The sequence below is a fragment of the Sinocyclocheilus anshuiensis genome, unplaced genomic scaffold (genome assembly GCF_001515605.1).
Source record: "Sinocyclocheilus anshuiensis isolate Anshui unplaced genomic scaffold, SAMN03320099.WGS_v1.1 scaffold1254, whole genome shotgun sequence".
Lineage (NCBI taxonomy): Eukaryota > Metazoa > Chordata > Actinopteri > Cypriniformes > Cyprinidae > Sinocyclocheilus > Sinocyclocheilus anshuiensis.
In genome coordinates this window covers 148,504-167,957 of record NW_015557130.1, presented here as the reverse complement: position 1 = coordinate 167,957, position 19,454 = coordinate 148,504, and the positions used below count along the sequence as shown (strand labels likewise).

Genomic DNA, 19,454 nt, shown 5'->3' with positions numbered 1-19,454 from the left:
ATGCATCCTAGGTGTATATGACTTTCTTCTTTCAGACGAATCCAGTCGGAGTTATATTAAAAATTGTCTTTGATCTTTCAAGCTGTTTAATGCCACTCAGCGGGTGTTGCAGTTAATCAGTCCAAAAGAAGAGAAATAAAGCTCATCCATCCATAATAAAAAAGTGCCTCACACGGCTCCGGGGGGTGAACAAAGGCCTCCTGTAGCGAATCAATGCGTTTTTGTAAGAAAAATAACCATATTTAAAACGTAATAATCAATTTAATCTAGCTTGCACTCACTGTTGTACACAGAAGCAGTTCCGGGAGGATGACGTATGAGGTCGGCATTGCGCATGCGCCGCTCAGAAGTGACGAATGCGGAAGCGCAGCGGAGAGATCAAAACAAAACAACGGTCACGAATTAAAAGTACAAAACAAGGATTTGTAAAGAAGAATGTCGGAGGATTTCGATATAAGCCAAGAGGAGACTGGTTTTCCTTTGCTAAAGTAAGGAAACTTTGCTTCCTTTGCTCCTGTTAACAAACGTTGGTTTTCACGAGACACATACGTCATCAGCCCGGAGCTGCTTCTGTGTACAACAGTGAGCGCAAGCTAGATTAAAGTGATTATAACATTTTGAATATGGATATTTTTCTTACAAAAACGCATCGATGACACTACACTGAGCGCACCACGTTGAGTACAGTACACTAAGCACACCACACCGGTTAACAGTGACAGTCAACAGAAAGCTTAAATGATCGGAATCGGGATCGGTATTGGCCAATCATGATGACAAGAAATCGGTAATCGTATCGGCTGCAAAAATCCTAATCGGAGCATCCCTACTTTATTTACACAGTGACAACGCTTCAGTCTAAAACTGGCGGCGCATAAACTTATCTGCCAGCAGCCCTCCAAAATAAAAGCTTGATGATTTTAGTTGTGAAAATGAAGATAAAAAGAGAAAAAATTAAAATGTAAATATTAGTATTGCATTTTTTAAGTGTACTATACAATAATTTGATTTTTCTTGAATACTCGCTTTTTATTTTACAAAATAAAAGTATTATTGCAGTGCATCTATTATTATTTATCATTAATGTATTTTTTTAATATAGTTCAATAATACCATTATTAATATTATTCATTTTTATAGTTATATTTAATGGGTCAAAAACAGAGGGAATGTGACCTATGAAAACTGAAGTGGAAAGAGATTTTTATTTTAATTCTGTTCTACAAAACAAGGATAATGAGGCAGACAGTGAGGAGCGTAGTAAGATAAAGCTTAGTCAGACCACACTATGTGCAGGGTGATCACCAAACCAAACCTCCAGGTGATCTCACAAGAACCAGACTGAATATATGGCATATGAGGTGTGTCTTTGAGAAGTGCGTTTTCTGGGTAAATCACATTTCATGAATGAGGCCCAATGTGTGTTCTTGTGTTACTGTGGAGGTACTACAGAGGATGATAAACTTTCTTTAAACGTCTGCGTCATTAAACCAGATGTGTTATTATTCAGACAGCTGCTATAAACACATCAGCAGCTGAACTAACTTGAACTAACAAGACCCTCTTCAAACTGTTTCTCCACCATGACAGAATCTAATCTGAATGAGGAAACTGACTAAAGAAGAACGGTTAATGCTAACGTCTGCTTGGCAGTGCATCAGTTTGTAGTCTGAGTAACGTGTAATTTATCATTATAGGACTACATTTAACATGTAGTAAAGCAGGGTATAAACCATCTACTTCCGCGTAGCGTGCCATTGTCGCTGCATATACACAGGTATGCTTTAACGTGCTAAGACTGAACTTGTTCCAGCCTGAAGAGTCTAAAGACCACGTCAGAGGAGGAGAGGTTGAGATGACAGCAGGTGAAAATGAGGAATGTAAACTGGTGGAGATGTGGAGAAGGATGGGTCGCGTCTTTTGCGCACGCAAGTTGGTTATTTTCAAAAGTGTACTCATAATAGAAGCGATGTTCATGCGCAGTGACGTGCGCTTTTTTCTAGGCATGTATACGCAGCAACAAGATGAAAGCATTTTAACTTTTCAGAATGCCGCAAGTGCATCGCAGGTCATGTGACAAGAACCAACCAATCAGCTTCACCCTTTCCTTATCAACATTCAAAGCTCAGCCAAGATGGAGGAACAGCTGATCATAGCAGTACAGGGATACCCATTTTTAAATGAATTTAGTAGTAGAGCTACAGCAAGAGACTTACGGTGCTGAAACTTCCACGTCGTCATGGCGAGCACACGTCATGGTTGCTTAGCAACGGCAGACGCCATGGGAGCGCAAACTCCCGAGCGATTTGGAAAGAAGGAGAAAGCGGTGTGGCTGGCATGAAAGGATTTATACTGCAATTACAATTGCATAATGAGATTCATGCTTTAAATATAACATTCTGAATACAGAAATATAAAATAAAACAAAAACCGGCAGTAGGTAGTGGCAAGTCACTGTTGCTACTGAATCATTCATTCAGTCAATTCGATCAAAAAACAGCTGATTCAATTCAGGAACAAAGCAAGTGATTGATTGATCACTGAGTCATTGAAACATTCACTCAACCAATTTGTTAAAAAGGCAGATTTATTCACAGGGCTCAGGAATAAGGACTGCCCGATGGCCCGGCAGGGTTTCTGCAGGATTTTAAAGTTCAAATTTAAGACTTTTTAAGACCTTTTTTTAAGACCTGAACAAATAAAATTAATACTATATAAGCAGGGAAGGGCAGTATCTATGGTAACATTAAACCGTAAAATGATTGTAAAAAGCATGATTTACAGTTCAGATACAGGACTTAACAAAAACAAAAAGTCTAATGATCATGACCTTCACATCTCAGCCTTTAAACAATTTTGAAGAAAATGGGGGAAAAAAACTATTGTTACTATAGTTAATCCATAACCACAAATTAACCATGGTTTTTGCTACACAATTTCGAGGGGGGATGGCGTTCCAGCTCCAACTGGTTAGATTTTTTTGGAAATGAAAGGGATTTCTATATTTTATTCATTCAATAGCCTACGCACATAAACTTAGTGCAATATATAATAATAATCATCATTTTTGAAAGAATCTCTTGGAATGGTCACTTGCTTCGTTCCTGAATGAATCAGCTGTTTTAACAAATCGACTGACTGAACGATTCAGTGACTTGCCGCCACCCATTTAAATAATTGAATATTTCTATATTCAGACATTCAGTATTTTGCTTAAATTAATAAATTTCACATCAGACAGTAAAGAATCACATAGCAACCACGCATAACATTCTAGCAACCATTTAACAACACCGTAGCAACACACTTAAAACCAGTAAGAACACCTTAGCAACTGAATGCAAGCACCTTGGCAAACACTCACAACACACTAGCATCATGACAGTGATTTGTATTCACTCACATATATTCAACTAACAATTGATTAGTAAAATGATTTCATGCGTTTCAGCGTTCCTTACTCTAGCCAGTGTGTTCTGTTGTGCACCAAACACTGGTAAACAGATCTACTGATGAATATGGTGGGTAAAGCTCAAACAGTCCTGTAGAGCACATGTGAGAGACAGACTGCTGTCCCAGTCTAGGAGCCTCAGAGGACGGCTAGCACACGCAGACACAACATACACCCTGTGTGTCGTGTGTTAGCATGCAGCACCTGCTGATCTTCTCAGAGCCAAGACCGACTGGCTAGAGCTAATGACAGCTTCTAGCGAGACAGACACTTGCTAATGGCTACAAGAACCCAGTGAACCCTTATGGGCCGTTCACACTGACAGCGACACGCTATCGGCAGTGAAGTACAGACTTTAGTATGAGAATGAGATTCAGCCTTTGGATTTACAAAATGTGTCTCATCTGATCATCGCTGTAATGCATCAGTAAAGGCACGTTCACTGGACTGTTGGATGCCGATGCACTTCTACTCAACTACAGCGTCTAACTTTATCAATTTCAATGAATTCAGTCAGACAAAAATGATATTAAATATTAATTTTTTTTAAGAAAATGAAGCAGAGCCCTTTGAAGCTGCACTGAAACTGTGATTTTGACCTTCAGCCCGTTGGTCGCCATTGGAGTCCATTATCTGGAGAAAATTCATGGAATGTTTTCCTCAAAAACCTTAATTTCTTTACGACTGAAAACAGAAAGACATGAACATCTTGGATGCCATGGGGGTGAGTAAATTATCAGGAGCTTTTTATTCTGGAAGTGAACTAATCCTTTAAGTCACCAAAGGTAGGATGTTGAATTAATTGACTGGGCTGTTTCAAATACTGAGCTTTAGCCCATAGAGATGTGCACGAGATCTCAGAGTGACACAAGTGAATGATAACGTGAACAATGATCGCTCATGATGTGATTTGCTGAATTTGAACTTCTGTGACAACTCTAAAACAAGTCAAACAGGGACACTGATTTAATTTTATAATAATGACCTGTTGTAACTCCAGTCGAGCTGAACACTATTATTACCGTAATCTGCAGGGAGTGCAGAAAGACCACCTTTTCATTGAGTCGATCAGTGAGTCTTCGGCAAGAACTGCCATACAATCAGAAAACACCAAAGCTTTTCCTCTTAGGAAAAGAATAAGATGCTCTGAAGAAAATTTGAGAACTTAAGAATTTTTCAAGAATTGCACTTAGAAGCATTCTTACAAAGCTATCTTTAAAAACTTTATTAACTCATAACTAGATTTCCATCAGTCCAGTCCTTGCTGCGATGTTTAAAGAGGTCATATGATGTTGCTAAAAAGAACATTATGTTGTGTATTTGGTGTAATGAAATGTGCTTATGCGGTTTAAGGTTCAAAAAACACATTATTTTCCACATACTGTACATTATTGTTTCTCCTCTATGCCCCGCCTTTCTGAAACGCGTCGATTTTAACAAAGCTCATCGGTCTGAAAAGCGAGGTGTGTTCTGATTGGCCAGCTATCCAGTGCGTTGTGATTGGCCGAATACCTCAAGCGTGTGACGGAAATGTTATGCCCCTCACCATACTGTGATGATGCCCTGTCCGGCCGGAGTGATGATTCAAAAACATTAGAACCCATTATAAACGAGGCATTCATTGCATCCAATGGGGACATAATTACTGATTATAATGACTTATACTGTCTTTTTACACGTTGCGTTGCATCGTGCCGCATAAACATAAAACCCTGTCTGCATCTGTGATCAGAGAAACGACAAACAACAAGCCCTACTCTACACTGCTCAAAACTCGCGTTTGAATCATCAGTGGCAAATTCTTTAAATATGAAAACGTACTTACAGTCTGTGAGTCAGAACAGCCGGCATTGTAGTCTACTCTCCCAGGATCAAGAAACAGTCCTCCATAAAATGTGCTGCACACATCTGAATATTTGGGTTGAAGTGTTCTGGAACAGTGTTGTAAATACAACTTAACCACTGATTTCTAGTCGTGTCCTCTTTTGGAAGACCAAACAAAGTAGTTTCGCTTTCACAACAAAAACACAGCGTCACACACCGCGGCTAGAGTGAGCAGAGGCGGTGGGCTTGAGAACGGTCGATTCGACGAAGGAGCGTCCGGAGGGCTTGCGGCAACCACATGTGACGACCCTGGGCTGGGATATCGTCCTCTTTTGGAAGACCAAACAAAGTAGTTTCGCTTTCACAACGAAACACAGAGCATCTCCACGACATGGCGGCAGCAACAATACTGCAGCGAGAATAAAAGTTACGCCTTCTTTCTTTGCGTGAACATTTGGGCGGCGTTATGCAAATCTTCCTACAAAATGACGTAGATATGTGTGGCTGACTCTTAACTTTTATAAAGAATATCTCTTTGGATTTGAGACTTTAGTCTTACTTCTTTATGCACCAAGAGCTTGTAACACTCCAAAGAGAAAGGAAAAATTGAAATCGCATCATATGACTATTAATGTAACGATTAACCGCGAGCCGGTTGAAAATCGATTCAAATATGTGACGATTCAAATTTCATCTTGCCTCTGTATAATGCATATTAAAGTTCATAAGCGTAGCGCTGCTTTGTTTACAGCGGAAACCAAGGAAACGCTTTAAGAGCCACCTGCTGGCAGAGAGTGAATCTGCGTCTCATTCAGCTCGTCTGCTGTTTCATGCAGATATTTTTATGTATAGTTTCACAAAACTGAAGTCAAACCATTCTGTTTGTGCTTCAAATTTCGAAATTATAAAATCTAATTTAGATTAAAAACTGCTCATGTTGCATGTATTTTGTTTATATGAAGAGATTTACTTTATTTGCGTTATTTATTTGATTTGGGGCTTGTTTTCAAATTCAAATCAAATCAATGTAGTTTTGTTATTTACATTTACATTATATTAAAATTTTGTCATTTAGTATTTAGTATATTTAGCCATTTTGTCCAAAGCGACTTACAAATGAGGACAATAGAAGCAATCAAAACCAACAAAAGAGCAATAATATGCAAGTGCTATATTAGTATATTATTATAGTGTTATATTTCAATTCACAAAGAGCATGTGCAGCATTTTGTCCAAGCAATAATAAAAGGACACATTTAATTTATAATTTGTCTTAAATCTCATTTTGTAAAAAAATTATAATAATCGTGAATCGAATCGAATCGTGAGTTGAGTGAATCGTTACATCCCTACATATGACCCCTTTAAGACGTGAGGGCCACGGCACTGATCATGTGCACCGAGTTTTTCTGGAACTGATTTAGAAGGTAGTCTGAATCAAAGGTTTACATGGCTAATATTTAGCTATTTAAAAGATTCTTTAAGATCTGCACCACACATGTCACTTTCCCAATCCCCTGATGAAGTGTGTGAGTAACTGCAAACCCTCAAGGAAGCCACTGCAGAGGAGCTAATGCGATAATGAGCTGCAACTCATCACTGCTCACAAAGCTGTTTGAATGTTGTCAAAGTATGTAAGGTATGCAATCTCCTGCAAGTATTAGAACTGAAACACATATCAGCCACAGTGCGCACATCATAGACTGAATACAGCTGAACAGTATGAAGTCTGAGATTAAAACCAACACAAGCTGGTGAACCTCTCATTTAAAGGCCGAGCATACCGCTGGGAAAACAACACCAGTCGTTTGAGCGAGCAGCTCCAAATGTGGTGAGTGTGGATTGAACAAGAAGCTTTCAGTGGGAAGTTACGCAACAGGCGTGTAGGAAGATGAGGTCAGTCAGGAGAGGCCAACACAAGCGCTTCATAGTCCAGAACACCAGACCCTCAAATCAGCACGGAAGGCCATAAATGTGTCTGAGATGAATCCACTAATAGGTCACTGATGGTCCGCGAGCATCTGGAAGGTCCAAACATGAGTTCGGCTCCACTGTGTTTGTTCTCCACAGACACGTTGCTGCAGATGAGAAGAAGGCCAGCTGCTTTCTGAAGATCATTTATTTGGAGACGAACAGCAATGAGAAATGAATTACACAATAATAAGTGAGCAGGAGCATGCAAGCGTAACAATTAGCGGTTCAAATAGTGGTTCATAGCAATGTGGAAGCGTACGGCAGTGCACACGAACTTCACACCAAACCACCGTTTCTAGACTCGAGTGTGGTTCACTGGAGAATAACAATCACAGTGCTCCATTCTCACGTACTGCATTTATTTCCAGCTTCTTTCACCTCTCAGTGTGCTTGTGTGGAAGGCTGAGGTTATTCTCTCATCTCACTAGCAGGCATTCGCTACACTCACGCAGCGCCACTGTAACGCTAACCAGGAGCATTCAGGTTTGTAAAGCATGTGACTCACCGCTGATAGGCAGGCGGTCAGTTTTTAACACTCTTAGGACAGGACTGATTTAGCCATCTCTCCACTGAAGTGGCAGCGCTGCTATGAACAGATCATCACTTCTGTGATATGATTAATTCATTCAAATGCAGAACGAGAGCAGGACAATGTAACACTTTGACCCATCAAACAAAGGCATATTTCATAAATGCTTTATCAACCCTGGTGCTGTGAATTGCCTTGAAGATTAAACTTACCTTTATGCATTTATTTACATGGATTCATTTGACAGACACTTTTATGCAAAGCGACATACACTGCACTCAAAGAAATCAAACCCATGACATTGCTAGCACCAAATCTCATGTTTGACTGTGTGCATCATGTAATAATGCAGATGTTAATGTGTCATGAACTGGCTTTTGGAGCAGCATGCGTGCTGATTCAGTGCATCAAGCAGGGCGTCCAAAACCACTCATTTTGGGGCCTATGAAATCCGTTTTATTTTTTCCTAATAGAAAAAAATTCTAGATTAATAATTACATTAAAATGTTTTAATTAAAAAGCATGTCTAATTAATAAAAATCATGAAACTTAATTTAACATAATTTTATTAAAGGTTTAACAAAAATGGCATTTCCAGGGCCCTATGCAATGTTTTTTTTTTTTTTCTCTTGTTCTGTTTTATTGTTACCAAATTCTGTGTTTAAGTATGTTTAATTATTTGAATGCATAAAACAACTTCAATTATTACAAATTTATTTTTACAATAGTCCTATGAAATGTTTTGTTTTTTTTTCAGAAATTTGTATTTTTAATTTTTTTTCTGGTTATCAAATGAAGGCATAAAACACGATTATCTTTTAATCAAATGAAAATTTAACAAACTCTGTTTACTATTCAAATGAAAACATGGAAGAAATAGTATAATTATTTCTTAAAAAATAAGTTTTAAGAATTGTATTAGTAGTACTAGTAGTAGTATTACATACATTTTACTGCACAATAATAATATATTTCTGTCACAGTTTCTTCAAGTTAAATCAGATTTTTATTTTGACGGGTTGCCTTTACGTTTCTGTATGTACTGTATATATGACGATAGGTTTTCTCAAATGCTCATGAAGTGACTCTCAGAGCAGTTCTGGGGATGTTGTTCATGTATTTATGTCCTCATTAGTGAGACGGCAGACGCTAAAATCACTGCGAGCGTCACACACGCTTCAGTATGTGTGTAGTAAACAAAACCACGGCTCTACACCATTCATTCACACAGAGACACACAGAACAGATACTTCTGAAATATGGTATTTGTAGCCTTTTATATCAAGCTAATCGCTACACCTGCGAGACATTTCTCATGTAAACACCCTGTATTGTTATGAAAATAGGAAGAATCTCATGAAAATCACATTCAAATCATATACTGTCATGATCGTGTGTTTATTAGCTTCATGTTTCATGTGTAGAAACGTTTTTCTGGATTTCTTCTTCACAGAACTGAACACAGAAGTGTAACGGACATTCATGATCGGAAGAGGTAATGAAGGCGTAATGTGATTGATATATGAGCAGCGAATGAGCTTCCTCTGAGTCAGAACAGCGATCGCGGAGATGCCAATCTCTGAGAGGCGCATGAGTAATAGCTTATGAGAGACAGTATCAAAAGCTGAGCTGAGATCGAGTAGTAGAAGTATAGAAAGATTGCCCGAATCACCAGAAAGGAGAAGGTCTTTTATAACCCTTACTAGAGCAGTTTCAGTACTGTGTTGCGAACGAAAACCTGACTGAAATATATCAAAGTGTTCATTGAGAGCTAGAAATGACTGCAATTGAGCGGCAACAACCTTTTCCGTGATTTTTGAAACAAACGGTAGGTTGGAAATTGGACGATAATTAGTGTAATCAGTTGGGTCTAGATTTGGCTTTTTAAGAATAGGAGTAACAGCAGCCGTTTTAAGTGAAACTGGAACAGTTGCAGAGGTAAGAGACATGTTTACAAGATGTGAAATTGGAGCAGAAATGACAGAGGTGCAGTGTTTCAAAAGGAATGTTGGTGCAGGGTCAGCCCGGCAGGAAGAAGAATTGGATTTCAATATTATTTCACTAATTAGTCAAGGATAAAGGTTGAATAGAATAGGAGTGATATGTGCAGACCGTTTAGTGTAAGTTAGCATTCTCGCTGCAGAATTTTGAATAGATTGCAATCGAGAGATGGAGCGTACTGGTAATTCGGAAAAAAGAGCGTTGCAGTAATCAAGGCGAGATGTGATTAAAGCATTTACTAGTAATTCAGCATCTTTTGGACTGATGAAGGAACGGAGTTTGGCAATACGGCGAAGTTGAAAAAATGCAACTTTGGAGAGCTTACTAATATAAGCATCTAGATTTAGAGAAGAGTCGAGAATGATACCTAAGTTTTTAACTGTGGCAGATGGGATAATTGATGTGGCTTCGAGGTCAAATCTAGGGGCATTTGTTATGTTTTTTGTTACAGTTGGGGGCCCGACAAGTAAGATATCTGTTTTAGTCAAATTCAAACTGAGAGAGTTGGAGCTAAGCCAGGTCTTTAACTCATTGACGCATGACAATAGAGATGCAGTCTGGTGGAGAGAGTCAGGTCGGCAGGAAGTGTATATCTGAATATCATCGGCATAGCAGTGGTACTGTAGACCGTGGCGGCGAATAATTTGTCCGAGGGGCATAATATAAACAATAAATAATAATGGCCCTAGGACTGAGCCCTGTGGCACACCCTGTTTAAGAGGGACAGAGGGAGATTTATAGTTATGTATGGTGATGTAGTATTGTCTGTTTGTCAAATATGAGGAAAACCAGGATAACGCAGCTCCTGAGATGCCAATCTCTGAGAGGCGCATGAGTAATAGCTTATGAGAGACAGTATCAAAAGCTGAGCTGAGATCGAGTAGTAGAAGTATAGAAAGATTGCCCAAATCACCAGAAAGGAGAAGGTCTTTTATAACCCTTACTAGAGCAGTTTCAGTACTGTGTTGCGAACGAAAACCTGACTGAAATATATCAAAGTGTTCATTGAGAGCTAGAAATGACTGCAATTGAGCGGCAACAACCTTTTCCGTGATTTTTGAAACAAACGGTAGGTTGGAAATTGGACGATAATTAGTAGTCAGAACAGCGATCGCGGAGATGCCAATCTCTGAGAGGCGCATGAGTAATAGTTTATGAGAGACCGTATCAAAAGCTGAGCTGAGATCGAGTAGTAGAAGTATAGAAAGATTGCCCAAATCACCAGAAAGGAGAAGGTCTTTTATAACCCTTACTAGAGCAGTTTCAGTACTGTGTTGTGAACGAAAACCTGACTGAAACATATCAAAGAGTTCATTGTGAGCTAGAAATGACTCCAATTGAGCGGCAACAACCTTTTCCATGATTTTTGAAACAAACGGTAGGTTGGAGATTGGGTGATAATTAGTGTAATCAGTTGGGTCTAGATTTGGCTTTTTAAGAATAGGAGTAACAGCAGCCGTTTTAAGTGAAACTGGAACAGTTGCAGAGGTAAGAGACATGTTTACAAGATGTGAAATTGGAGCAGAAATGACAGAGGCGCAGTGTTTCAAAAGGAATGTTGGTGCAGGGTCAGCCCGGCAGGAAGAAGAATTGGATTTCAATATTATTTCACTAATTAGTCAAGGATAAATTATCGAGCGTTTGAATAGACCGAGCTAGCTCACAAGTAGAAGTGGTCAGTTCTACACCAAATGTCCCACAGGTGCTGTGTCACCTGATGGCCGTGGAGCGTGTACAGCAGTCGGCCCTCCAGCAGGTCCAGGATCTTCAGCGTGGAGTCACTGGAGGCTGTGATCAGGTAGTTTCCAGAAGGATGGAAGGACAGGCTGTTCACCATCGCACTATGAACTGAAACAGCACAACCATGACACACACACAAACACACTGCTCTCCCCAACAGTCCACCTATAGCAGCCGGTCTGAACAGTTTACAAGAACTACACTGTGATTAGGGTTGCAAAAGGGTGGAAAATTTCCGGAAACTTTCCAAAAATCCCTGGAATATTCATTTGCATTACACTGTTACTTGTTCCTAACAAAAAGATATTGTATGGCTTCAGAAGAATGCACCACGAGTCATTTGTAATTCTTTTATATTGTTATATTATCTTGTGTTCAAAAGATTGAATCCATGCATTAAGCCTTGCAGTCTAAACACAGCCAAAAACAGGCCTACGTGTTAAAATTAAATGTCTCATTCTTGTCAGTACTTTGGAACTAGGGCTGAGCAAAATATATAATCAACAGTCATATTCCCATGATTTTGTTTGATATATTTAGAAGGGTTGCAAAGGGGTGGAAAATTTCTAGAAACTTTCCAAAAATTCCTGGAAAGTTTCCAAAATTTCTGGAATGTTTCCGAAATTTACTGGAAATGTTCCACCTTTTTGCAACCCTAACTGTGATCAGCACAAATCGTGTTTTTCGCACTGCATATATGTTTTCGTATCACAAATATAATAACTATGAATTCATCCGAACTAAACTTTGTCATGAGACAGACTTATTAACCTTGACACAGTTATGAGGGTCTGCAGGTGTCGTATGTGATTTTATTTCCTGTTGTATGATTTTTTTCTGCTTGTTTTTGTATGTTGGCTGCCTCTCATGACTCCGATTTAGAGGACAAAAGTTTTTCCAAACATTAATAAGCAGTGAAAGATTATATATATATGTATATATATATTTTTTTCTTTTTTTTTTTTCTAAGAAATAATAATAAAATATTTTAAATCTAATTAATGTTTTTTTTCTTTAAGAATTTAATTCTTTAAATGCCTTGTTTTTCTTTACTATGATATCAGAGCAGTTGTATGACCCTGACATATTTCACGTTATGCTCCCCAGAAAATATCAATAGTAATTCTAATGAAAAGCATGCCCATTATAGAAGAGGTGTTTTCATTGAACTGAAGATCCGAAGAAAAGACCCTGTGATTGTATGCAAACGTTCTCATTAACCTGAAGTCAGTAAATGTGGAAAGAGCAGCCTCTCTCCGAGTCTCTGAGGACTGACAGCCTCTGCTCCTCATGAATGGACGCTGAACACCAGCGAGCGTAACACGCCCCCAGCAGACTAATGCAGAAACTACAGCTAAAGCAACTTCACATGCGCTTCAGATAATTCTCAAGCTGTTAATTAGAACATTATCTACATACTGTACAACCTGTGCACTAGTATGTACACATTCAAAAAGAAAAACATATCTACACTTTTGTGTTCACGCATTACTTGATCATGTTGAACCATGACACATATATGTATTTTGTAAATATACACGCTGCTCATTGTGTGTGTTGGCCTGCAGCATTTGTGCTCCAGACATGAATGATTCCTTTTATACGCTATTATATGCAGAAGCATATTAATTTCTTAAAGCTACACAATTTGAAAGGTGCTGCATAACACGTGCAGTCACATATTAACTGACGAAATAGGGCCTGAACCTCTTAAAAAAGACTGTATCTACTTTTCACAGTAAAAGTATAACATTGCATGAAAAGCTCAACTTTAATAGTTTATCTAACATTAGCAATGTATCTCACAACAACAAAAAGCAGCACTCGTGTTAGCAGACGCACGTATGAGCTGTGTTGTGAAGTGAGGCTCATCTTGATAGTGCTGCAGGAGTTTGTGAGTGCGAGTGTCCCACACCTTCACAGTGTTATCAGTGCTGGCGGCTGCGATACAGGTGCCACTGGGGTGAAAGTCAGCGTGATTCACATGTCTGGAATAAGAGTGCAGAGGCTGCTGTAAGTGTGTGCTAGCAGTGTAGCTCAGCTCTATACCGCGGCCCTTCACTCACAGAACGAATGAATGCACTCACTGCTGTTCTTGTCCCACAGCTTCACTGTTTTATCATCGCTGGCTGACACAATCAGACGCCCATCTGGTGAAAACCTACAGGATTGATGGTAAGCTAGTTAAGATAGGCTAGTTCAACTCTAACCATCGCACCATTAACTGCTCTGGTCCTGAGATAAACCTTCTGCCGGTTTAACACATGCATCTCTGTTCTCTCTCGTTTGTTTCAGTGTTTTGTATGGTTGACTCGCTATATATCAATGTCTGTGAATCAGTCATGTGACTCCTGCGGCTCGCCATGACAAGAATATTTCAAATAGTTTGGCCTCATTTACTTTTTAAAGTACAAAAGCCAATAAATCAGAAAGTGTTGTGAAATCAGGGAGACTGAACAATGAGCTGCTAATGAAATATTTTAGAGCAGAGAAAGATCCCTTATTATTATTATTATTATTACATAACCGTGGAAACCCTGTGACATTATGGTGGTGTTTATGTAACAAATAATTGACGTCTAGCCGTTGAATTATTAAAAAATAATGCACAACCGAGTGTCAATTATTCTGAAATACTACGGTTACCACACCTCAAGACATTGTTCAAATGATGTTATCGAAGACATTCATTAGGTTTCTGTCATTAAAACGCTCTTGTGTGTAGGACTAATTTCTTAACTGAATAGCTGAAGTTGTTTGGCGAAGTGATATGGACATGTAATGTGGTCGAGCCCAGCCTGGAACTACTTTAGCCGTGTGTTTCCCTGAAAATAACTGCACACCTTATAATGTTCGTCAGCCAATCAGATTCAAGCATTCAGCGGCCCCCATAGTAACTGTGAAATCACATACTTGGCACAGCGCACCCAGTTGATATGCTGGTTGAGGAAGAAGATGAACTTCTGGCAATGAACGGTCCAGACTTTGATGCTTTTGTCATCAGAAGAGGTGAGGAGTGCCTGTCCGTCACTGGAGAAGCTCACACTGCGCATTGTTCCTGTATGCGCTCGAAACACAGTCGATTCCCCTTTCCTGACATTAACAGAACATCACACATTATTTCCACGCATCTTCCATCGAAACATTTATTTTTAACGACTGGATTTTGTGGTAATACAGTACATCCAAACACTCGCCTATCGTTCATCGACCTCAAATATGCCATATCATCTGAAAAAATGTGCGCTATTCAAGTGTCTGAACAGTAGCGCTCACAGCAGGACAGCAGTCACTTGCTATTAAAATACTCATACAGATAAAAGTAATACATATTTCGAATCTGTAAAGCCTCTACGTTTATTTGTGTGCACTCACTATAACAACAAAACATTGCGCTTTTGTAAAATAATGAAAGCAAACAGGATGCGCTTTCTGCCGTCTCGGTCTCTGTGAACTTGAGCGCGAAACTCAGTGTAAACTTGCCTTACAGACATGAAAAATATATCTATATGTCTACTTTCAAATGAAACCATTCAAATGTGAAAAAAAAAAAAAAATTCTCAGATTATGTAATCCGTATGAAACTTGCACGCAGGCGCATACCGAGTCAGTGTCGCCGAATTAATCTCTTAAACCGACAACACAAAAAATACTAGTTTATCAATAGATTATTCAAATGTTAATGCAGTTTAATCTGACTGTTTTTCCCTAACACATTCATCATCATTACTTCTGCCGGTGCACCGTGGCAAGCTTTATGTGTGCGCTTGAGCGCTTATTAGGCTATGTAGGCAATTAAAGGCTCATTAACATGATTTAAATGGTTTATTAATAAACGTGCGATTAGTCGACTGATGCTTCAAATGAACGACTACTAGTCCACCAGAAAAATCCTTAGTCGAGGGCAGCCCTACTTTCTATTCATCTCTGAATCCTGAAAAATAAAATGTATCACGGTTTCCACAAAAATGTTGGGCAGCACGACTGTTTCCAATAGGGATGTAACGATTAACCGCGAGCCAGTTGAAAATCGATTCAAATATGTGACGATTCAAATCGGTTGAAATTCCAAACAAATCGCGATACAATAGGACTAGGAGTTTATATGAATGTATCTCTGAGGGGAACTGACTGTCTTTAGAAAAGTTTACGTGGTATTTTCTTTTCTTCTTGCTTCTGAACAATGCATATTAAAAGTGCTTTGTTTACAGCGGTAACCCAGGAAACACTGTATCATTGCTGTTCATAAGCGCCACCTGCTGGCAGAGAGTGAATCTGTGTCTCATTCAGCTCGTCTGCTGTTTCATTCAGATATGTTTTATGTAGTATATTTTCCCAAAACTAAAGTCAGACCATTCTGTTTTTGCTTCAAATTTCGAAATTATACAGTCTAATTTAAATTAAAAACTACTCGTTCTGCATCTTTGTTTGAATCATGAATAAATCCAGTGGTTGCCTCTAATTTTAAATGGAAAGAGCACAGACAAAGCCTTAGTTTGTTCATATTAAGAGATATCTTTTATTTGTGTAACTTACTTGTATGACTTGGGGTTTGTTTTAAAATTTAAATTTAGTTTTGTTATATTTTAATTTCACAAAGAAACGTGCAGCAATAGCCTAATAAAACGACACCTTTTCATTTACTGTACAATGTCTTCAATCTCATTTTGTTAAAAAAAATCGTGAGAAAATTGAATCGTGAAATCAAAATCGTGAATCGAATCGTGAGTGGAGTGAATCGTTACATCCCTAGTTTCCAACAGTCAGTACGTTTACATGTGCACCAATAATGTGATTATTTCCAGTAATCAGAGTAAGGACTTAATCGCAGTAAGATGTTTACATGACATGAGCAAACCACTTCGCTCCAGTTTACATGCTTTTTTCATCATTCTGATTATCCGCTAAGAAGTAGGGTTATTTTTTACCCTCATTATTTGCACACTCCACACCACAAATAATGAACTTGTGCAAGGAGTGTTACTGGCCACTGTCCACTTAAATCAAATGCAAAACATGGTTACAGACGTATTGGAAGGTTATTTGGCTCCGTGATGAACATCACAACATCACAATCTCACAAAGATCTGTTTTAATTAATGACACCTTGTTATAATGAGAGGATTCACGAGTTTGCGTAGCTCAGCACTGAAAAAACTCTGGTGTTTTGAGCAGTGAGGGCACACTTGTGCCCAAACTTCAACACTTCTGATTGGCCATTGCATTCAAGAAATCAACAGATATGCCTGTGATTGGCTACAATGCTCAACGCTACAAAAACATGTTGTAAATAGAAACCTTGGAAGCTCTCCTGAGCGCAAACACAAATACACATTATTTCGCCAGTTTCCTATTTTTGCAGCCGCAACTGAAAGTGCGCTTGCTTTCGTCATTTTAGCACCTTTGTAAACCAGGACTGCTTCAGAATAATGTAACGGAGTTCATTCATGAAGTTGTGTGAAGGATACGCAGCATCCCTGTGTGTCCAAGCACATGCCTGTTTATTGCGATTAAAATAGGCGTACTCCACATATATTTCAGATTGTGCACTGGGTCTAAGTAAATGACACTGCATGTGTGCCTCAGATTTGAAAACTGCAGTGTTTTTATATGAGAAGCAGTATTTTCATCAGTGGTGTCAGACGCTGAACTTCAGTGCTCATGTTCATGACTCTGGGCTACAGATCTAATCCAGTTCATGATCATCATCAGTGTAATCTGGAGGGCAGCTCTCTATCTCTGTTCTCTGTAACGTGTAAAGAAGGATCGGATGGACAAGCGCAGTGTCTCAATGTGATCGTGATGAGACAACATGATTATCAGCCTCTGAAGCAGTTATTTCTGCACCAACACACATCCAGCATCTCGCTGATTGAGAGAAAAGACGTATGGGAGCATTAGTCGCTGGCAGATCAGAAGGTTTAATTTCTATGAGTATGAGGAGCGGGCAAGGCTCTTAATATGTGTCAAACATCTAGAAACACTACAGAACCACTTGTGGAAAACGGCATGAAAGTAGAAGTATCTGATTCAATCCAGTCCCTGCAGTATTCAGAGATGCTGCGCAAAGGGCTTCTAAGTTGATGGGGTTTTGCTGCCCCCTAGTGTCACCGAGTCCCCGAGGAGTCAAACACGGTGTCCCTGACATTAGTTTCCACTGTTTGAGCATCTGTTTGAAAACAATCCGTTTGGTTTTGCTGTTGACACAGGAATCACACACTTTAGCTTCAAATAATGGTCCAGACAGATCTGACATTATTAATAGTCTCTTTGGCAGTTGTAACCGACTAACATATTGGATCATGGGTAGGATATGATAAAAGTAATTCTGTGTCAAATCAACTTGGCTAAATTACGACAAACATAAATCAAACACAAAAGCCAAAATATTACACATTATTAACGAATATGTACTGAGTAATACAATATCAGCTGAATGAAAAGTGACCCACATTTGTTTTTAAACTCTGATAATTGGTAACATTCAACAGTTCAGACATGGAGCCACATTGAGATCCCCATACATATGGGAATGAACCAAATGGGGCTTTAAAATGAAGATATCAACAGGAAAGTTTATTAAGAACCAACATCTAAAAGGATATTGAAATATGTTTAACACTACTTGAGTTACAGGCAAACATCAGAAAAATAATAATCAAAAATAAAAATCAAGTCTAAATATACAAATATAAATATAAAGATATAAAAATAATATTCAAGGCTCTCAGGAAGGTATGATCTATGCAATTGTGCTTTGATATAGGGAAACAAGACACGTTTCTAGTTTCAACACTTTGTTCTTCGGACATTTCTCTTTAAATGAAAAAATGTACTGTATATCATATTTATGCAAAGTGACCCACATTTGGTTTTTGACCTCTGAAAATGTGCACAATTTAACAGTTTACTCCTGGATCCTGAGATCCCAATATATCCAGAAATGAACCATACTGGGCTTTAAACATGAAGATGCCAAAAGAGAAGTTTAAAAACTAAAATAAAAAGGATATTCTTGAGTTAAAGGTATGTACATTTTTGGGAAAAAATACTTGTGAAGTGATGTTTCCCATTTTTGAATGGTCACCATTATAATGCAACAAAGATTGCTAAAGTCAACAGATTTTACTAACAGAGCTGCCAATCTCTGTGTGAAACTAACATCATGACGCTGTCATCTTTATGAAGTCGTTTTTACTCGTCTGTAATCTGGCTCTGAATCTCAGGGGAAATTTGCCATTTTGACCCATCTCTACAAAATAGTGCATTACTCCATAAATATACATCTGTGACATTTAATATTTCAGCTTTTGTCTTTATTTACGCATTTCTTTCACCACAAAAACAGAAATGATAAAAATCATAATTTTAGCCTGGGACCCGTGGTTGAGTTGACACAGAATGACCCAATTTGATTCTGGATCATTTTAACAATTACTCACTGTAGTTTTTGGGTGAACAGAGGTTGAATGCAGATGGCCGTGCAAACAAGGTCTTTATGTTTATTATTACAAAACACCTTCGAACTACAAGTCACAACATCTGAGCTGACTCGTACCGACTTACAAATGACTTACAAATATACACATACATACAGACACACACACACACACACACACACACACAAATTTTTATACAATTTAAATATAAAGATAGATAGATTGTATATATTATTATATTTTATATTAATTTTTATATTTTATATTATTATAAATATGGTGTAATTTAAATATCGCAAATTCAAAATGTTGAAATATTACATACATAGATTCAAGAAGCATGGTTTGTGAATGCACATATTTCATATTTTGCCACTTAATGGTAGTGTACATATGGTATATACTTTTGAGAATATTCTGATGATTATCTACATAAGATGTTTGACAACTTTGCACTAAGCAGAATCTTTCTGTTTATTGTCGTAAAGCACTGTAT

At 38.4% G+C, this 19,454-nt stretch overlaps 1 pseudogene; it reads right to left on the bottom strand.

Moving 5' to 3' along the window:
• LOC107677937 (POC1 centriolar protein homolog A-like) overlaps positions 1 to 19,454 on the bottom strand; it is a 74,106-nt pseudogene that overhangs the window by 46,211 nt on the left and 8,441 nt on the right.